Here is a 21,505-nt window from a genome sequence, read left to right as displayed (position 1 = left end):
TAAATAATAAACATAATAAATAAGTATTTTGGAAGGTGAGGATCACAAGTGCCAAGCGGGGATAGGTGCGGGGAGAGGACATATAGGTTGCATTTTTAAATAGAAAGCCCTTGTTGAGAAGATAAGATTTGAGCAAGGAAGGTGGTGGAGTTACCTGGTGCAGGGATTTGTGAGAAGAGCATCTAAGCAATGGTAACAACTATAGCAAAGGTTGTAAGGGGGAGAATGCCTGGCATGTTTGAGGAACAAGAAAGCCTGTGTGGCCAAAAGAGAGTAAGTGAAGGGAGAGTGTAGGAGAGGAAATCCAAGAGGTTAATAAGGCAAGATGATATAGAGCCTTGTAAACTGTTATCAGGATTTTGGCTTTCATTCTGGGTGAGATAAGCATTCATTGCAGACTTTGTTTTAAGTAGAGGAGTGGCATGATTTGACTTGAAGCCATTTGGCTATTGTGTTGAAAATAGATTGTAGGGAGAAAAGATAGAAGCTAGGAGCAAGTCGGAGGGCATGGTACTGATCCCATCAAAAGATGATAGTGGTTGAGAATTTCCCTGGTGGTCCTGTGGTTAAGACTGCACCTTCCAATGCAGGGGGTGTGGGTTCGATCCCAGGTCAGGGAGCTAAGATCCCACATGACTTGTGACCAAAAAACCGAAACATAAAACAGAAGCAGTATTGTAACAAATTCAATAAAGACTTTAAAAATGGTCCACAGCAAAAAAAAAAATCTTAAAAAAAAAGAGATGATGGTGGTTCAAACCAGACTGGTGGCTGAATCACTGGTTTCTGGATATAGTTTTTGGTAGAACCAACAGGATTTCCTGACAGATTAGGTATAAGATGTGAGAGAAAGGGAGGAATCAAGGGAGACTCCAAGATTTGGGGGCTGAGATTCTAGAAGTAGGAAGTTTCCATCAACTGAGATGTGGGAGGCTGTGGGAAGAACAGATTTGGCAGGGGAGGGTGGTGGGGAGTAAGGCGTCTAGGAGCTCAGTTTTGGACTTGTTGAGATTGAAATGCCTATTAGATGTGCCAGGGAATGAGTTGAATAAACAGTTGGATATCTGAGCCTTGAGTTTGGGGAAGATATAAATTTGGCAGTCATTAGTGAATAGATGGTTTTAAACTTATGAGACTTATAAGACCACATGTATTTCAACCCAAATGCAATTATCTGCTTAATCTTAGCCAAATTATCTAATCTCTCTGCTTCTCATTTTTTTTCATCTATGCAATGATAAGGTTAGGCTAAATATGTGATTTTCAACTGTGTTCCATGCAGCACTAGGGTTCTGTAGACAGGGCTGCCAGGATCAGAAATATGTTTCCTCTCCTATTGCCTAAACCAACTAGCAATCCCATATTTTTACAATGAAAATCAGACATACATTTAGAGATGGTGCAAGCTGATATTTATGATGTATATACTATAGTGGACTAAGGTGTGTGTTGGGTGGGAGAAGTATCTTTCCAGAGGAAATAATGAATAGCATCTCATAAAAAACAACCCCATATATCTGCTTCATGACTAGTCAGCTATCAAAGGGATATGTGTAAATAAAGGTACAAAATGGCAATAGTACACAGTTATCCTAAAAATGCTTACCATAGTCAACATGTGCTCAGGTTTCTTCTCTAAAAGATATTTACTGAAAATTAAATTCAAAGAATAAAAATTGATATTCCATTTATTTTAGACTCAATTAATGATGGCAGTAGAGTATTCAGAATTCCCTTTGACCCTGACACCATGAACAATGATGACACCATGAACATGATAATTTTTTTAAATAAATTTATTTATTTATTTTTGTCTGCATCAGGTCTTCGTTGCTGCGCATGGACTTTCTCTAGTTGTGGTGATCGGGTGCTACTCTTCATTGCCACGCAAAAGTTTCTCATTGTGGTGGCTTCTCTTGCTGTGGAGCATGGGCTCTAGGCACATGGGCTTCAGTAGTTGTGGCACATAGGCTCAGTAGTTGTGGCACACGGGCTTTGTTGCTCTGTGGCATGTGGGATCTTCCCGGACCAGGGCTTGAACCCATGTCCCCTGCATTGGCAGGTGGATTCCTAACCACTGAGCCACCAAGGAGGCCCAATAATTTTAACTGTAGAAAAATGCATGAAGTTATTGCTGAAAGAGGACCTTAGAAATACTTCAATCAATTACCTTTACTTTATAGTAGAAGAGCTGAGGCCCAAAGGTCAAAAGTCATGCTGGAACTGGAACCTAGGTCATTTCCTATTTCTTAGTCCAGTGCTCTTTTCACCACACTATGCTGATTTCATGGCTGTTTCAGAAATGCCACTGAAATTTTACATGAAAGCAGAAATCAGCACTGATATGTGATCTTCATATTTTCCTAATCAGTTAATTGTATTATCTTCATGTTTTCCTAATCCATTATTTTACAATAATGTTCTTCGTATCTTCTCACAGTTGTAAGGATCATCCTTGCCATTGTCTTTTGCCTGGTGTCTGGTGTCCTAATCGTGCTGCTGTTTATCCTCATCCGCCACGGGTCCTGCTGACAGAGACTCTGTGGAAACATCTGAACAGATGGCTGAATAAGGGCGGATATGCCAGGCCAATCCCCTGTGATGCAGCATTTCTCAGTGATGCAGCATTCAAAGGACAGGTTTTCACCTTGTGGGCATCACCCCACCTTTTGAGCCTGCCTAGAGAAGGGTCCGAACTCACAGTGACCCAGGGACAGCTGCCAGACTGACTGATGAATGAACACCAGGTCATCCTGGTACGGGCTTCTCATTCAGCTGGAAGGAAACTGTTCTGCAAAGGATAGTCATATTCTCTGGCACAAATGTCCAGAGAAAAATAAGAAGTCAAATTCCAATCAGCCTTTTGCCTTCAAAGAGCAAAAACTTACAAGGGGTGACAGAGACATAGATTAAAAAAGAACGGATAATGGGAAAAATTAGACTAGAAGGATGATTCTTAAGAAATAGGACTCAATCAGAAGGTAAAAATAAATATCTTCTTTAACTCTTAAGTAGGTTTAATGCAAACATGCACACTAATTTCTCTTCTTATTAAATGTTTTATGAAGGATTTTGACAACACATGTAGAAAATAAGTACTGTTATATTGCAAAGGGAGGGGGTGACTTTTTAAAGTTTTATTAAATTTTTATTACAAGTAATTGTATCCAAAACAAAAATAAATACAGATAACAAAGAAGAGTATAAAATACAAAGTAAAAGTTCTTCCTATCCACTTCCAATCATCAGGAGCAATGTAGTCAACAATGTCTGGTTTTAATTCTCCTAGAGATTAGCATGAATTTTACGAATTACTTTTATTTTATGAAATTTTTACATCTTTCACTGCTCTTATAACCCATGGAGTCCTCTTTCTTGTATTCTTTTTTCCCTTCCTTGAAGTTTGTTTGCTTTTTTTTTTTTAAGGGTGCATGGGCTCTAAGTTTTCTGGTTCTAATATGTCTGTATTATGCCCTCCCACTTACCTATCAGTCAGCTGTGTATAAATTTTCCTATTGAAAAATCATTTCCCTCAGAATTTGAATTCAGTATTCTGTTGTCTTCTGGCATACAGGTCTGCTGACAAGAAGTCTGGTATCAAGGAAACTCTGTGTAGAACTTGAATTTCTTGGTATTCTCGATGCCTCAATTTTCTCTCACATTTTCCAGATTTTTCTTATTTTTCTGCATCCTAAGAAATTTCATTTTCCAGAACACCAACTTGGTCTTCAGCAACAATTATTTCTTTTTTATTTCCAAGAATTCTTCCCTATTCATTGATTGTTCATTTTTCACTGTGGCCCCTTCTTATTTTAGGAATGCAATCTATTCTTGAATGTCTTTAAGAATACTACTTAGAATTTTTTCAAGTTCTCCTCTGCTCCCTAAATTATCTCTGTTTTCTCTGGGCTCAGTTGTTTGAATTTATTAATCTTGGACCTTCTCTTTCATGCTCCAGGTTTGTCTCAAATTCTTGTGAATCGTAATCCACAAATGAAGAACTTTGTAGATTAGTAGGGATGGCTGGTGTTGGTTTCCTAGTTTTGTATATCTATTTTCCCAACAAACATCTTTAATAACTGCTTTAAAATTCTCTTTTGCTTATTGCACCATCTTGGGTCTCTCACGACCAGTCTTAATTCATTGATTTTTTTAGGTTACATTTTCCTGTTTCTTTGTATATAGAATAATTTTGAATTCTGTTTTAAACATTGTAAATGATATATTATAGAGGATCTGGATTCTAGTATGTTCCTCTAGAAAGTCGTGGGTATTTTTTAAGCAGTTAGTTAAATTGGTTGAATTCAAGCTGCAAACTATCTACCCTGCAATGGATAGCAACTAAAATCTCAGCTCAACTCTTTTAGCCTAAGTGAGGCTGCATGGAGTCTTTCCTATGTATGGTTAGTTCAAGATGTGGAGTCACATACAGAGCTGAGGCAGAGTTTGTACATAGAGTTTGGAGTTTTCCCTCTCTGGCTTTCAATTTTGGGGAGGTTTACTTCTTGCTTTTCAGAGTCTATGGATGCCCCCAAATTCTGTCCTTTGGTACTTCAAGCCAGTAAGACTATGGATTTTTCCCCCTGCATTTTAGCCATTCATCCCCACCCTCTGCCCCTGGCACAGACTGAAGCTTGCCATCAGGCTAAATGCCATAAAAACTAAACCTATTCTAGTGCTATGCTCTTTTTCCAAGGGCTGCTCCCCTCCAGTATCTGCCTGCTTTTTTTTTTTTTCTGATTACCCTTTTTTTTTTTACATCTTTATTGGAGTTCTGCCTGCTTTTGATTGCTCCCAACTACCTTTAATTAGTTATATTTTATATTTTGCCCAAAGTTTAGTCTTCTGTGGACAGGAGGTACATAACCATTATCAGAAGTGGGTGTTCTCACTTGAATGGGAAGTGCTTATTTGAGATTCTGCGTAAGGGTAAGTTATAGCATCAGGGGCCCAGTAATGTTTGTGGGCAGGGAAGTCGTATGTCATTTAGGGACATATCAAAAAATAAAAAGGCTTTACTCTTGGCTAGGGTGAGTGTTTCTGTGTATATATCTCTTGGGTGGAATGACCTTAACTTTAAAAATTTTTCCCTCCATGTCTGTGATGTAAGTCCTGAGTTACCTCAATGTCTGCTCTAATCCTCCCTCAGGGCACAGCAGTTCTCCCAAAAGAGCACCCACTTTCCACAAAGAGTACCCCCCAAGATTTTATCTTGAAGGCAGCCACTCTGTATATATGGAGGAAGGAGTAGGATGAGCAGCTGATAGGGAATGCATTCTTTAATTAGTTACCCTGACAAGTACTCCACAGTTCCCTGATGCTCTATGTGATGAACCAAACTTCAGTCTTCTCTCTGGCTCCCTTGGAAAGAACCACGTTCATCTCTGGTAGGTCTGACCACAGTTTCCCTGTTTTGACTTCTTTATCAGTTCAATCACATCTGCTTATCATTGAAGAATTTCTCAAAATATCTGATTTGCTGTCTGAATATTATGATTCAATTCTTATTTTCACATCTTTCTTATTATTTCAGTAAAATATTGGGAGGAAGGGAAATTAAGTACAATAGGTCTTATTTCCCCCCTAAACAGGAAACCCAACATTTGGTTTTCTAGCAAAGGGTCTGTAATTGTGTCTGTCAAAGTTAAGAATGATAGTCAAGCCATTCAGTGAAGGGGAAGAAAACAAAAACAAAAGCAGACATAACACTTACGTTCACAATTTAACTTAATCTCACAAACGTGTTAACTGCCTGCTCTTAGCCTGAAGTAGGGTCCCTAGTTTCCATCATATTTTTCAAAGGGAATCTCAGCTCAAGAAAAGGTTATTATTTGACATGCAGAGTGCAGGACTGAATTTCAGACCCTGCCTTTACAGGGCTCATAGTTAAATAATTTCTTTAACTGGGTTATTCATTTTTCACTAATTTATAATATTTTCCTTCAGAGTGCCTCAAGGATTTGGCCCTTCCTCTCTATATTTCCCACCAAATGTGCCCTTCAGCACCACATTTCTGGTTCTAAACCACATGGTCTCACCTCCAGTTAATTTTGCATAATATTTTAAGATTCATGTCTGGCCCTTGCTTAAGAATATACATCCAGCTGATTCACATTTGACTCTCTAAACCATGCCAAAAGTCAATCCCGCTCTTCCAGTTCATCTCACCGCCCTTCCCCCTTTGGTGTCCATACATTTGTGCAGTTTTAATAATTCTCACCTGAAAAACAGAGGCAATAAAATAGTTAAGGCCTGTTAAAATGGTGGTTTCGAGAACAAAGAGTGATGGCTTCTCAAAAAGATCAACCATTCACAATTTGTGGTTCCCAAAACAGCTCATTTTATTATTAAATGAATAGAAGCATGCTTACAATGATCATTTTTTTCCCAGGGCCAAAGAAAAATAAACTTACAACGTAATAAAATAAGTTGAAACAATAACTTCTCTGAAAACTCTGGGACATACAGTAACTGTTAGCATACCACAGAGAATGTAAAGCTTTAATATGTAACTTTTTGTTGTTACATCTTCCAAAACTACTTGTCACTGCTTCTTCCTATCTTCCATACCTATCACAAATGTTACACAAAGTAAATCATACTTGAAATAAATTAAATGAATGGGGAAAAATAAAACTTGTATATCTCTCCCTCAATCTTTTTTTTTTAAATAAATTTATTTATTTTTGGCTGCAATGGGTCTTCGTTGCTGCGCATGGGCTTTCTCTAGTTGCAGTGAGCAGGGGCTACTCTTCATTGTGGTGCGTGGGTGTCTCATTGCGGTGGCTTCTCTTGTTGCGGAGCACGGGCTCTAGGTGTGTGGGCTTCAGTAGTTGTGGCACACAGTCTCACTAGTTGTGGCTCACGGGCTCTAGAGTGCAGGCTCAGTAACTGGCACGCGGGCTTAGTTGCTCCACGGCATATGGGATCTTCCTGGACCAGGGCTCAAACCTGTGTCCCCTGCATTGGCAGGCAGATTCTTAACCACTGCACTACTAGGATAGTCCGTCTCCTTCAATCTTTGAAAATGTACTTTTATTTCTTTTTTTCCCCTCTTTTTTTAGTAGTGGCTTCTCACATATATGTCTGATCTACCCATAATTAAATTATTTTAACATTTTATAGAAGAGAGGCCAAGTCTTTTATGACAATTTTTTGCCAAGTACTTATGTGTTAGAAATTACTATTCTTAATGAAGTGACTGATGGGGAATATTATTCAACGCCATTATCCTTATATTTGCCTCATTGGGTCAAACATGGAGAACACCAGAGAATAGGGTGATGGAGTCAAATTGCATGGGTTCAAATCCCAGCTATGCCACTTACTAGCCATGTGATCCTGGGCAAGTTATTTAACGTCTCCATGACTCAGTTTCCTCATTTGTAAAATGTGAATAATAATAGTATAGTACCTACCTCAGAGCATTATCATAGGAATAAATGGAGTAATATTTGTAAAGTGCCAGGAACAGTGCCTGGCACATAGTAAACACCATATCAGCATTTGTTAAAGAAAATAGTGAATGAAAAAGGCAGGAATTTTTCATTCCCAGCTAAAAACATTATTATTTTGAGTTTTACAAAGTGAAAAAAAAGAGATGTCATTTTTTATTAGTTCTCTGTATACTCTTGAAAATGCTTTTTTCAATCTTTGTATATACCACATCTTGATATGACAACTGTTATTAAAATGATGAACATTTCATTTAGTAAAACAGCAAGAAAACTTGAGATCTTATTAAAACTGTTACTTTGACTGAGGATTTCTTTCTGAAAGAACACAATATTCTCAGTATTCTCCAAAAGAATCAAAACAACTAGATTATAGCACAAGGTCAACTGTAATAGAATATAGGGAAATAAAAGTCATTAAAATGTAAAGATAGTGGAACCAGCTTAAGTTATTATCAATTCAATGTGAAGGTAAATATTGCAGAAAGAAAAAAACAAGCAAAGAATTGGTTTTCATAAGATTTGTTATCTTGTCAATGATAAAGTAGAATAATTTCAAGTAGAATAATATTGAATGTAGATGGCAAATATATATCTTTCCAACTTTCTTCAGTCTCCTACTATATCTCAACTTCTTTCTTATAATTATAGAAGTAAATTACCCCCTTTGTGCCCAGGTTTCATTGACCTCAGTGAAGAAAACATAGCAATGTGTCCCCAATTGAACAGGCTGCTGGTGAACATGTGCCCTTCAGTAACTGGATGATTTCAAGCAGGGTTTGGCCATCTCCATGAGATCAGACTAGGAAGCAGCTTTTCCAGGTGGCAAACATGCATTCTTTCTCCCACAAGCCAGCAGAAGATCATGAACAGTTCTTTCTCAAAACATATGAATCCTGGCTAACTTATCCAAATTACTAAAACAGCCACTTTGTTCATCTTCCTTCTCTTTTCTACAGATAATCTTCCTGGACTCTTGAGAGTGACATTCAGTTCAGGTCATTCATAATGCACAAAATTACCTCCCTCGGTTTTCTGAAAGATTGATAGGAACAGATTGAGATGAGAAAAGAGTTTATAATGCTTTTAATGTAAGGAAGTTTGAAAACATAAGACATATTAAGAAATTTATTTTCATAATTTAAACATTTTTCATATAAATAGATAATTCCTAAGAAATTACTCTTCATTATAATGAGAAAAAGTACCATATGTGTGGGAACCTGTGAACTTGGGACACCCTAATTTCATTAAAGCAATTGGTGAAACATTCCAATGGTCAACAAATTTTGCATATTTTGTTCATTTAACAAAACTTATATGGCACTTATTATGTGCTAGTCCTGTGAGGCAGGTACTAATTGTAACATCATTCACACTTTACAGATGAGGAAACTTCGGCCAAATAATCTGCCTACAGTCACAGAGCTGGAAGGTGACAAGGATGGGCTCTGAACTCAAGCTGTCACCACACTGCCCTCCTTTGAGGAAAAGTACTTTGATAAGATTCTCTGTTAGAAAATCACATCTAATTCTTATTTTATTTTGTTGTTGTTTTTTCTATCCAAACTGTGTCTCACTTGTGATGTTAACGCCTTTGAAGAAAAATGACTGTTAAGATAATATGAGTCCCATCCAAGTAGAATGCCATTGTTTTTGATAATTTCAAACTTGATACCTCTCAATGAAACTGAGTTGGTTTTTCTATTTTTAATATACTTTATTCAGGCAAATAACATTCCTGTTTTGCCACTTCAAAGTCACTGAAAGATTTGGAAAGTAGCTCTATACTCACAAAATATCTTGATTAAAATATCTTGATTAAATCTAACCTGCCGGGCTTCCCTGGTGGCGCAGTGGTTGAGAGTCCACCTGCCGATGCAGGGGACATGGGTTCATGCCCCGGTCCGGGAAGATCCCACATGCCGCGGAGAGGCTGGGCCTGTGAGCCATGGCCGCTGAGCCTGCACGTCCGGAACCTGTGCTCCGCAATGAGAGAGGCCACAACAGTGAGAGGCCCACGTACCTCAAAAAAAAAAAAAAATCTAACCTGCCATAATTACACAGATACGACCTTAAGACTGTGACTTTTATGTAGATGCAATACAATAGGATATGAAGATAGGATTTGATACTCTCATAATTATATGAATGACATTTTGGAGCTAAGATATCCAGGTTAACAATCTAATATATTGATAAAGTAATCAGACATATTTTAATGATTCATGCTCTCCCTTAGTCCCACCTAGCAAAAAAATTTGTGCTGAAACCTCCAACAGAGTTGCCAGATCTCCCCCTCATTTTTATGCTGAAAAGATACTGCCAAATCATGTGATCATAACTGAATAGTATATGTGTATATATTATGTGTGTGTGTGTGTGTGTATATATATATATATATATATATATATATATATATATATATATATATACTTTTTTTTTTTTTTTTGGCCACACGGCATGTGGGATCTTAGTTCCCCAACCAGGGATCAAACCCATGCCCCCTGCAGTGGAAGCACAGAGTCTTAACTACTGGGCCACCAGGGAAGTCCCATAACTGAATAGTATTAAAAGTCCGCTATAAGCTCCTCAAACAGTGTTTCAACCTTGAAACCAGAAAAAAGATAGGGACAGGTTTCCAAACACCAGAGCTCATGACAATAAAATTAGTCCATCTAATGAAAACTTACTTTTACCAAATTAACACAATAATTTTGTAGACCAGTGTTCTGTAGACCACAATTAATGATCTTTTCCAGGGAAGCATGCTGAAATGAAAATATTACAGCTTGCCCCATTAAAGATACATTGCTCTTTTGGAAGGCAGATCTAGACTTTAAATAGTGTTGCCCATTATAGAGTGGTCAAATGTGAAATAAAATAGACTGAGGCAAAGAATTGATGGCATTTGATGCTGGTTCATTGCACATGAATAAATGACTTCATTTCTCTGTTCCTCTCTCCTTTGCAGACGCCCAGATTTGCAGCTCCCACATGCCAATTTCAAGCATTTCTGTTTCATCTTTACCATTTGGGCCTTAGCTATACTATTTATGGCTTAATATATTTTATAATGTTATCCTATCCTATATATGAACTCAGAAATGCTGGCTATAAATTTTCTAATATAAATTAAACTAAATATAGACTACCGTTATCATAAAAATTTGATATGTGCACTATCAAAATCACATGTGGCACATATGTATTTTAGGAACCACCTAAATAATTCAAGAGTCACTGAAAGTATTCAAGAGAGGTCCATTTGGTCTTCAGTGGGAGCTATATGTGCCAACCAAATGTATTAACTCATTTGAATCTCACTATACACCTATGAGGAGGATACTGTTTTATATACATTTTACAGATGTGTAAACTGAGACACAGAAAGACTTGCATGTCCTAGTCACAGCAGGCTCTACGGCTGACCCAGATTCCCGCCATGACACACTGACTTCAGAGCCTGTGCTCATAGCCATGATACAGTAGTGCCCCTTGAGGTCTGTTTCCAGATCCAGACCAAGTTTTCAGATGCACAGAGATTGCTTCCAGTACAACTACACCATTCTAACGTGCATTTTCATTATGTGCTCTTCAATCATCCTATACATACTCTTCCCTGAAGAGACTGTAACCTTTGGAGACCAATCGAGGAGTCAGCATTTGGGAAGGATTTGGCTAATCTGAGGTCTTGGAAAGCGGGCTGAGGTACCTTCGAACCATAGGCCATCTGTTAAACAATATACTTTCATCACATTATGTTACTCCCTGTGGTTCCTACTGACACCAAAATGCCACGCAAGTCTCAATTTGTCAACCATTCCTGAGCCTCTCATTTATGCCTGTCAGTTTGCTAATCAATGTGAAGGATATATGATTGCCCATTACCTATCACTGCCAAACTAACTACCCCAAAATTCAGTGGCTTAAAACAGGCAATTTATTTTGCCCACAATTTTATGGGTCAGGAATCCTGGAAGAGCCTGGAGGGACAGTTCACCTCTGATCCATGTGGCAGCAAGTAGGGTGGCAAGAACTAAAGGACCCACTTCCAAGATGGCTTCTTCACTTGGGGGTCTGATACTTGTGTTTCTTGGTCATCTTTTTCCTCCACATGGTATTTTATCCTCCAGGGCCTCTTCATATAGCTTGGGCTTTTTGCAGCATGGTGATCTAAGATAACTGCACGTCTTACATGGTGTCTTGTTTCTATGAGGAAGGAAGCAGAAGTTGACAGGTCAGTTAAGAGTTATGCTCAGACTGGTATAGCATCACTTCTAACATATGCTGTTGTTCAAAAGTGTCATGGGCTCACCCAGATTCAAGGGGGTGGAAAAATATTCTACCTGCTGATGGGAGAGTATCAAGGTCATATAGTGAAAGAGCATGAGGGGGTGGGAGATATTATTGCTACCATCTTTGGAACATACAGTCTTCCACACCTCAAAAACTTTTACTCTAACTCGTGGGTTCATCAATAAAAGTCCATGGATAAAATTTAGGAGGTCTGTGAACTTGGAAGGAAATAAATCATATTTTTATTTTCTCTAATCTCTAAACTTTAGCATTTCTATCCATTCTGAATGTAAGCACAAACTACAGGAGTTATAGCAATACCTGTGATTTTGTTACCAATAGAAATCACAGATATTTTTACAGCACATTCAGTTGGGTATCAGGGGCCTGATCCTGGCCTGTGGGAGCTTCGATGGGGCCATCTCCCTACTGACCTATTCCAGGTTGGGCCAGTGGGAAGTGAAGAAGCTCAATAATGCTCACACTACTGGCTTCAAAGCAGTGAGCTGGGCCCCTGCTGTCATGCCTGGAAGCTTCATAGAACAGCCATCTGGGCAGAAGTCCAACTACATCAAGAAATTTGCATCAGATGGCTGTGACAACCTCATCAAACTGTGGAAGGAGGAGGAGGATGGCCAGTGGAAGGAAGAGCAGAAGTTGAAAGCACACAGTGACTGGGTCTGAGACATGGCCTGGACCAGCTCCATTGGCCTGAATACCAGCACCATTGCCAGCTGCTCCCAGGATGGTCGAGTGTTCAGTTGTACCTGTGAGGATGCCACGGGCAATACATGGTCTCCCAAACTGTTGCACAAGTTCAATGATGTTGTATGGCATGTGAGCTTGTCCATCACGGCCAACATCCTGGTTGTCTCAGGCAGAGACAATAACGTGACCCTGTGGAAGGAGTCAGTCAACTGGCAGTGGGTGTGCATCAGTGATGCCAACAAGGACCAGGGTTCCATGTCCACTTCAGTCAAAGAAAAGTGACTGAGAATGAACAGTGACAAGACAGGCAGGGCCTGGCTTTCTAGCTGCTGCCTCCAGGACTGCCCTTTCCTGGGCCAACTGACCACACAGCTGGGAGGAAGAATGCCCAACTCCCACAATATCACTTGCTCCTGGCGGTCATAACAAATGCAACCAGATTCATCATCTGCCTTAACATGATTTGATATGGTTTGTAATTTACTGTCCAGCTGAATGCACTCTTGTTCAGAGGGAAAAACTACAAATGACCTTCAAATCTATTATTTTAAAATATTTTGGGTCATTTTAATGTAACTTTTAGGTGCAGGCATCATTTGCGGGGGCAGGGGGGTGTTTCCAAAGTATTTAATTAAATTCACATTGCTTATAAACAACAAAAAAAAGAATGCCTGGATGCTATAGCTTCAATTCTGAGAAAAAAATAATTATGAACTTAATATTATATATCCAGTAAACATGTCAATCAAATGAGAGGGAAAATTAAGTCACTTTCAGACTTGTAAAAATTCAGCAGGCTTATTCCTCATGCATCCTTTTAAGAAAATTACTTTTGAAGATATTCTTTAGCCAAAACAAGAATAAAATTCAAGAAAGGTAAAGACTGGAGATCCAAGATAACTGGCTCCAATCCAGGACTAGGGTGACAGGAAGTCAGGATGACAGGCTGGCATCCATCCCAGAGAGCACCTGGTCCAGATTGAAATAAAAATTCAGAGGGTTCTGGGAAATGTATCTACAATAATTACATTGCATCCCTTACCATGAACAGAATATGTTTAGGAAGATAGATAATATTAGTGACTTGATGAAGACACATGATTAAAAATTAAATTAAAATAAAGACACTTTGAAATAAATATTAACACCATCACAATAATGGAAACAATGTGTATTGATATTTTCAATTTTAGACTCAACCAATGGACACACCATGAAAGGAATAATTAAGGTTACAGAAGAGATGATAAAACCTCACAAAAGTTGGCAGAAGGGCATGCAGATAGAAGAGTGGAAAAAGAGATAGAGAGAAGTATAGGAGTCCTAATTTACTCATTTTTAAAAATAATAGCTAACACTGGGTACTTACTATATGCCCACTCTAAGAGATAAACATGAATTAATTCATATAATTTCCCAATATAAGGAAAGCAAGGCACAGAGAAGCATCTAACTCTCTATCATATATTGCTTCTTACTTCATGGAAAGTCAAAGAGATGAAAAAGATATTTTGTGAATGACTAACAAAATAAAAGATTTTTCTATATTATTTCTAAAAATAATAATATATCTACTAATGGCACAAAAATAGGTACATATATTAACTTGGTGATTTTTATAGCTCTTCAGGAATTAAATCAGTTTTGTATGGTTCATGAATAGACAGATCAATGAGGGGAAAGAATATAAATTCCAGAAACATGCACACATGCATATAGAAAATTAATATATGGTAAAGTTCATTTCAGTGAATAAGAGATATGGTTAAGAAAATGGCTAGTTTCTTGCTTCTGCAGCCACCAGCTCTCCCATGGGACCCGTCCCCACCAGGACTCCCATGGCCCCAGTGGCCACCACCTCCTCCTCTGTACCCAGTCCCTGCCATGGGGAGCACTCTCGCAACCCTGGCTGCCACCACCTCCATGCCCTGTCCTCACTGGGGTGGACTCATGTGCTACAGGGCAACCTCTGGAGCAGACACCTGTTGGTGACCCACATGCAGAGGTGGGGCTGAAACCACAGCTGAGCCCCAGGGGCCATGTAGCTAAGGAAGAAAAGCTGACATCTCTCCTCACAGCTGCACAAACAGCAAATTGACACTCCCAGGACTGGCTTTGTCAACTCAGCACCTACAGAACATCTGAATGGACAACATATGTTCCCAGCCAAGACAGGTCTATCTTTAGCAGCTATAGACTTCGTGGGCACATACATATGGGAGTTAGGCCAGACCGGAGTCTGAGCTGCCCACATAGCACCCACAGCAAGTCCAAATCCATGATTACTGCAATCCTGGGACCTGACTTTAGTGGATCTATGCTGATGGCATGGTGAAAACAAAGTCTGAGAGACACCAGGGCCAACTGCCAGCATACCCATGGTTAAGGTGAGGCCAAGAGTGGGGCCAACAGTAGTGTAATCTGAGAGCTTGCACAATGGGTGAAAGGTGACACAAAAGAGCACACCCACAGGTGAACAGCTCCAGAAGAGGAATACTGAGTGGCTTCCCTCCTAGTGGGAGTGCTCCAATCCTGCCTACCTTGCACCACAGATCAGAAACACAGCTAAGAAACAGATCTTGGGGCCTATACTATGACAACTAAGGAACAGACCCTACCTCTGTCAGGGCAGTGTCAACCACAGAGCAAAGGGAGGCCCTGTTCAATATCCAGTGCAGGCTCTGGTCACCATAACATCAGTTACACATCCTAACAAGGGGATAATGACTAGCATACACTGAGGAAAGAGGTGGCAGACATCTGTACTAAAAATAGCCCTTGCACCAAAAAATATTAAACCTACTCAGGCTATACAGGGATGTTCCCACATAAAAATAGCCCGCCAAGACAGTTTAAGGGTCTAGCATTGGGAAGAAGAACCCCCAGAGCATTTAGCCTTGAAGCCCAGCAGGGCTTGAGTGCAGGAGCTCCACAGGGCTAGGGAAAACAGAGATTCAACTCTGGGAGGGTGCACACAAGGCCTCACATGACCTGGGACCCAGCACAAAGAAGTACCTCCATAGGAACCTGGGCGACACCTACATAGGAGTCTTGGTGGATCTCCTAGGGAGGTGAAGGTGGACTATAGTGCACTGTGGGCTCAAGAACACTGGTAGCAGAAGCCCCAGGGAATATTGATCAGCATGAGCTCTCCCAGAGGTCCCCATTTCAGCACCAAGACATGTCTCCACCCAACAACCTGTAGGCCCCAGTGCTGGAAAGCCTCAAGCCAAACAACAAGATAGGAACACAGAGCCACACCAATCAGAAGACAGGCTGCCTAAAGTCATACTGAGCTCACAGCCACCTCAAAACACACTCCCTGATAGGGCCCTGCCCATCAGAGGGACAAGGCCCAGGTCCACACACCAGAGGGCAGGCACCAGTCCCTCCCACCAGGAATCCTGCACAAACCCCTGGACCAACCTCAACTACCATGGGCAGTCACCCAAAGCAAGAGGAACTATGATCCTGCAGCCTGTGGAAAGAATATCAGAAACACAGAAAGTTAGACAAAATGAGATAACAGAGAAATACGAAGCAACAAGATAAAACCCCACAAGAACAAGATAAAAACCCATAAGAACACTAAATGAAGAGGAGACAGGCATGTACCTGAAAAACAATTCAGAGTAATGATAGTAAAAATGATCCAAAATCTCAGAAAAAGATTGGAGCACAGATTGAGAAGATACAAGAAATGTTTAACAAGGAGCTAGAAGATTTAAAGAACAAACAAACAGAGATGAAGAATACAATAGCTGAAATGAAAAATACACTAGAAGGAATCAATAGCAGAATATCTGAGGCAGAAGAATGGATACGTGACCTGGAAGACAGAATGGTGGAAATCACTGCCTCAGAACAGAATAAACAAAAAAGAATGAAAAAGAGGCTTCCCTGGTGGCTCAGTGGTTGAGAATCCACCTGCCAATGCAGGGGACATGGGTCTGTGCCCCGGTTTGGGAGGATCCCACATGCCGTGGAGCGGCTGGGCCCATAAGCCATGGCCGCTGCACCTGCACGTCCGGAGCCTGTGCTCCACAACGGGAGAGGCCGCAACAGTGAGAGGCCTGCATACCACAAAAGAAAAAAAAAGAATGAAAAGAAATGAAGACAGCCTCAGAGAACTCTGGGACAACATTAAACACACCATTTGTATTATAGGGGTCCCAGGAGGAGAAGAGATAAAGAAAGGGCCTGATTAATAATAAAGGAAATTATATAATTTCCTTATATTGGGAAAATATTTGAAGATATTATAGCCAAAAACTTCCCTAACATGAGAAAGGAAACGCTCACTCAAGCCCAGGAAATGTAGAGTCCCATACAGGCTGAATCCAAGGAGGAACACACCAAAACACATATTAATCAAACTGACAAAAATTAAAGACAAAGAAAAAATATTAAAAGCCACAAGGGAAAAGCAACAAATAACATACAACAGAATCCCCATAACGTTATCAGATGATTTTTCAGCAGAAAGTCTGCAGGCCAAAAGGGAGTGATTGATATATTTCAAGTGATGAAAGGGAAAAGCCTACAACCAAGAATACTCTACCCAGTAAGGCTCTTATACAGATTTGACAGAGAACTCAAAAGTTTTAGACAAGCAAAAGCTAAAAGAATTCAGCAACACCAAATCAGCTTTACAACAAATGCTACATGGGAAAGAGCTCAGCAACTTAAAACAACATTGTACATATATAGACTGCAATATCAAAACCTCATGGGAACAGCAAACCAAAAATCTACAATAGATACACACATACAAAAGAAAAAACAAGCCAAAAACAAAACTAAAGATGTTCATCAAAAAAAAAAAGAAAAAAAAGATGTTCATCAAACTGCAAGAGAAGAGAACAAAAGAGGAAGAGAAGAAGAAAGACCTACAAAAACAAACCCAAAGAAATTAATAAAATGGTAATAAGAACATACATATTGATATTACCTTCAATATGAATGGATTAAATGCTCCAACCAAAAGACTCAGACAGGCAGAATGGATACAAAAACAAGACCCATATATACGCTGTCTACAAGAGACCCACTTTAGATGTAGGGACACATACAGACTGAAAGTGAGGGAATAGAAAAAGACATTTCATGCAAATGGAAATCAAAAGAAAACTGGAGTAGCAATACTCATATCAGAAAAAATAGATGTGAAAATAAATACTGTTACAAGTGACAAGGAAAGGTTACTACATAATGATCAAGGGATCAATGCAGGAAGAAGATATAACAATTGTAAATATATATGCACCCAACATAGGAGCACCTGAATATAAAAGGCAAATGCTAACAGTCACAAAAGGGGAAATCGACAGTAACACAATAATAGTGGGGGGCTTTAACACCCAACTTACACCAATAGACAGATCATCCAGACAGAAAATTAATAAGGAAACAAAAGCCTTAAATGACACATAAGACCAGATAGACTTAATTGATATCTATAGGACATTCTAGCTGAAAGCAGCAGAATACACTTCCTTCTCAAGGGCACATGGAACATTCTGTAGGATAGATCACATCTTATGCCACAAATCAAGCCTTGGTAAAGTTAAGAAAATTGAAATCATATCAAGCATCTTTTCTGACCACAATGCTATGAGATTAGAAATCAATTAAAGGAAAAAACTGTAAAAAAAATCATAAATACATGGAGGCTAAACAATATGTTACTAAACGACCAATGGATCACTGAATAAATCAAAGAAGAAATCAAAAAATACCTAAAGACAAATGACAATGAAAACAGAATGAGGTTTAAATCCAGAAGACTAAGACCCTTCGAAGAGTGAGAGCATTCCCAAAGAAAGAATGTGCTACTTCAAAAGATAGTGACCTCACCAATGCTGAAGGAAGTTTAGTCCAGTAAAAAATGAGTAAAGGAATAATAATAATTGCTAGGGGCCCTGAACCAAGATGGCAGAGTAGAAGGATGTGCTCTCATTCCCTCTTGTGAGAACACAAGAATCTCAGCAAGCTGCTGGACAATCATCAAGAGGAAGACACTGGAACTCACCAAAAAACATACTTCACATCCAAAGACAAAGGAGAAGCCACAATGAGAAGGTAGGAGGGGCACAACAGCAGTAAAATCAAATCCCATAACTTCTAGGTGGGTGACTCACAGACTGGAGAACACTTATACCACAGAAGTCCACCCACTGGAGTGAAGGTTCTGAGCCCCACATCAGGCTTCCCAACCTGGGGGTCTGGCAATGGGAGGAGGAATTCCTAGAGAAGCAGACTTTGAAGGCTAGTGGGAATTGAGTGCAGGACTTAGACAGGATGGGGGGAAACAGAGACTCCACACTTGGAGGGCACACACAAAGTAGTGTGCGCATTGGGACCCAGGGGAAGGAGCAGTGACCCAAGGGGAGACTGAGCGAGACCTACTTGCTAGTGTTGGAGGGTCTCCTGCAGAGCCGGGGTTGGCTGTGGCTCACTGTGGGGACAAGGACACTGGCAGCAGAAGTTCTGGGAAGTACTCCTTGGCGTGAGCCCTCCCAGAGTCTGCCATTAGCCCCAACAAAGAGCCCAGGTAGTCTCAAGTGTTGGGTTGCCTCAGGCCAAACAACCAACAGGGAGGGAACCCAGCCCCACTCATCAGCAGTCAAGCAGATTAAAGTTTTACTGAGCTTTGCCCACCAGAGAAACAGGCAGCTCTACCCACTACCAGTCCCTCCCATCAGGAAACTTGCACAAGCCTCTTAGATAGCCTCATCCACCAGAGGGCAGACAGCAGAAGCGAGAAGAACTGCAATCCTGCAGCCTGTGGAACAAAAAGCACATTCACAGAAAGATAGACAAGATGAAAAGGCAGAAGGCTATGTACCAGATGAAGGAACAAGATAAAACCCCAGAAAAACAACTAAATGAAGTGGAGTTAGGCAACCTTCCAGAAAAAGAATTCAGAATAATGATAGTGAAGATGATCCAGGACCTCAGAAAAAGAATGGAGGCAAAGACCAAGAAGATGCAAGAAATGATTAACAAAGACCTAGAAGAATTAAAGAACAAACAAACAGAGATGAACAATACAATAATGTAAATGAAAACTACACTAGAAGGAATCAATAGCAGAATAACTGAGGCAGAAGAACGGATAAGTGACCTGGAAGACAGAATGGTGGAATTCACTGCTGCAGAACAGAATAAAGAAAAAAGAATGAAAAGAAATGGACACAGCCTAAGAGACCTCTGGGACAACATTAAATGCAACAACACTCACATTATAGGGGTCCCAAAAGGAGAAGAGAGAGAGAAAGGACCAGAGAAAATATTTGTAGAGATTATAGTCGAAAACTTCCCTAACATGGGAAAGGAAATAGCCACCCAAGACCAGAAAGCACAGAGAGTCCCATACAGGATAAACCCAAGGAGAAACACACTGAGACACATAGTAATCAAACCGGCAAAAATTAAAGACAAAGAAAAATTATTGAAAGCAGCAAGGGAAATACAACAAATAACATACAAGGGAACTTCCATAAGGTTAACAGCTGATTTTTCAGCAGAAACGCTACAAGCCAGAACGGAGTGACATGATATACTTAAAGTGATGAAAGGGAAGATCTTACAACCAAGATTACTCTACCCGGCAAAGATCTCATTCAGATTCTATGGAGAAATCAAAAGCTTTACAGACAAGCAAAAGCTAAGAGAATTCTGCACCACCAAACCAGCTCTACAACAAATGCTAAAAGAACTTCTCTAAGTGGGAAACACAAGAAAAGAAAAGGACCTAGAGGCCCGGAGGAAGATGGCGGAAGAGTAAGACGCGGAGATCACCTTCCTCCCCACAGATACATCAGAAATTCATCTACACGTGGAACAACTCCTACAGAACACCTACTGAACGCTGACAGAAGACCTCAGACCCCCCAAAAGGCAAGAAACTCCCCACATACCTGGGTAGGGCAAAAGAAAAAAAGAATAAACAGAGACAATAGGATAGGGACGGGACCTGCACCAGTGGGAGGGAGCCGTGAAGGAGGGAAGGTTTCTACACACTACAAGCCCCTTCGCGGGCGGAGACTGCAGGTGGCGGAGGGGGAAAGCTTCGGAGTAGCGGAGGAGAGCACAGCAACAGGGGTGCGGAGGGCAAAGCGGAGAGATTCTGGCACAGAGGATCGGTGCCCTCAGGCACACACCAGCCCGAGAGGCTTGTCTGCTCGGCCGCCGGGGCGGGCGGGGCTGGGAGCTGAGGCTCGGGTATCGGGTTTCAGTCGGAGCGCAGGGAGAGGACTGGGGCTGGCGGCAGGGAGAGAGCCTGAAGGGGTTAGTGCACCACGGCTAGCCCGGAGGGAGTCCGGGGAAAGGGTCTGGAGCTGCCGAAGAGGCAAGAGACTTTTTTCCCTTTTGTTTCCTGGTGCGCGAGGAGAGGGCATTAAGAGGGCTGCTTGGGGAAGCGCCGGAGACAGGCGCGAGCCGCGGGTAAGGCGCGGACCTCGGAGACGGGCGTGGGACGCTGGAGCTGCTGCTGCCGCCGCCGCCGCGGGGCCTGTGTGCGAGCGCGGATCACTGTCCACCCCGCCTTCCGGGGGGTCTGTGCACCCCGCCACTGCCGGGGTCCCGAGACACGGGGAAGGCTTTCTCGGGAAAGCGCACGGAGCGCCTCGGGCTGGTGCAACGTCACGCCGGCCTCTGCCGCCGCAGGCCCGCCCCACACTGCGCGCCCCTCCCTCCCCTCTGCCTGAGTGAGCCAGAGCCCCCGAATCAGCGGCTCCTTTAAACCCGTCCTGTCTGAGCGAAGAACGGACATCCTCCGGCGACCTACGCGCAGAGGCGGGGCCAGGTCCAAGGCTGAGACCCGGGAGCTGTGAGAGCAGAGACAGGGAAATCTCTCTGTGCAGCCTCGGAGGCAGCGGATTAAAGCTCCACGGTCCACTTGATGTGCCCTGCGTCTGTGGAGTGCATGAATGGACAGCGAATCATCCCAAATTGAGGAAGTGGACTTTGAGGCCAAGATTTAAGACTTTCCCCCCTTTTCCTCTTTTTACAACGAATTATCCCAAATTAAGGAGGTGGAC

General features: G+C 41.2%; 1 pseudogene across 1 annotated transcript; it reads left to right on the top strand.

The window, feature by feature from the left end:
• Nucleotides 1-225: 225 nt before the first annotated feature.
• On the top strand, nucleotides 226-12,743 carry LOC308617928 (protein SEC13 homolog; annotated as a pseudogene). The gene is made up of 2 exons: nucleotides 226-273; nucleotides 12,096-12,743. The product of its transcript is annotated as a protein SEC13 homolog (transcript).
• Nucleotides 12,744-21,505: the final 8,762 nt, after the last annotated feature.

This window comes from Mesoplodon bidens, assembly GCF_964165515.1.
Source record: "Mesoplodon bidens genome assembly, chromosome: 5".
NCBI lineage: Eukaryota > Metazoa > Chordata > Mammalia > Artiodactyla > Ziphiidae > Mesoplodon > Mesoplodon bidens.
This window is presented reverse-complemented; position numbering and strand designations above follow the sequence as displayed.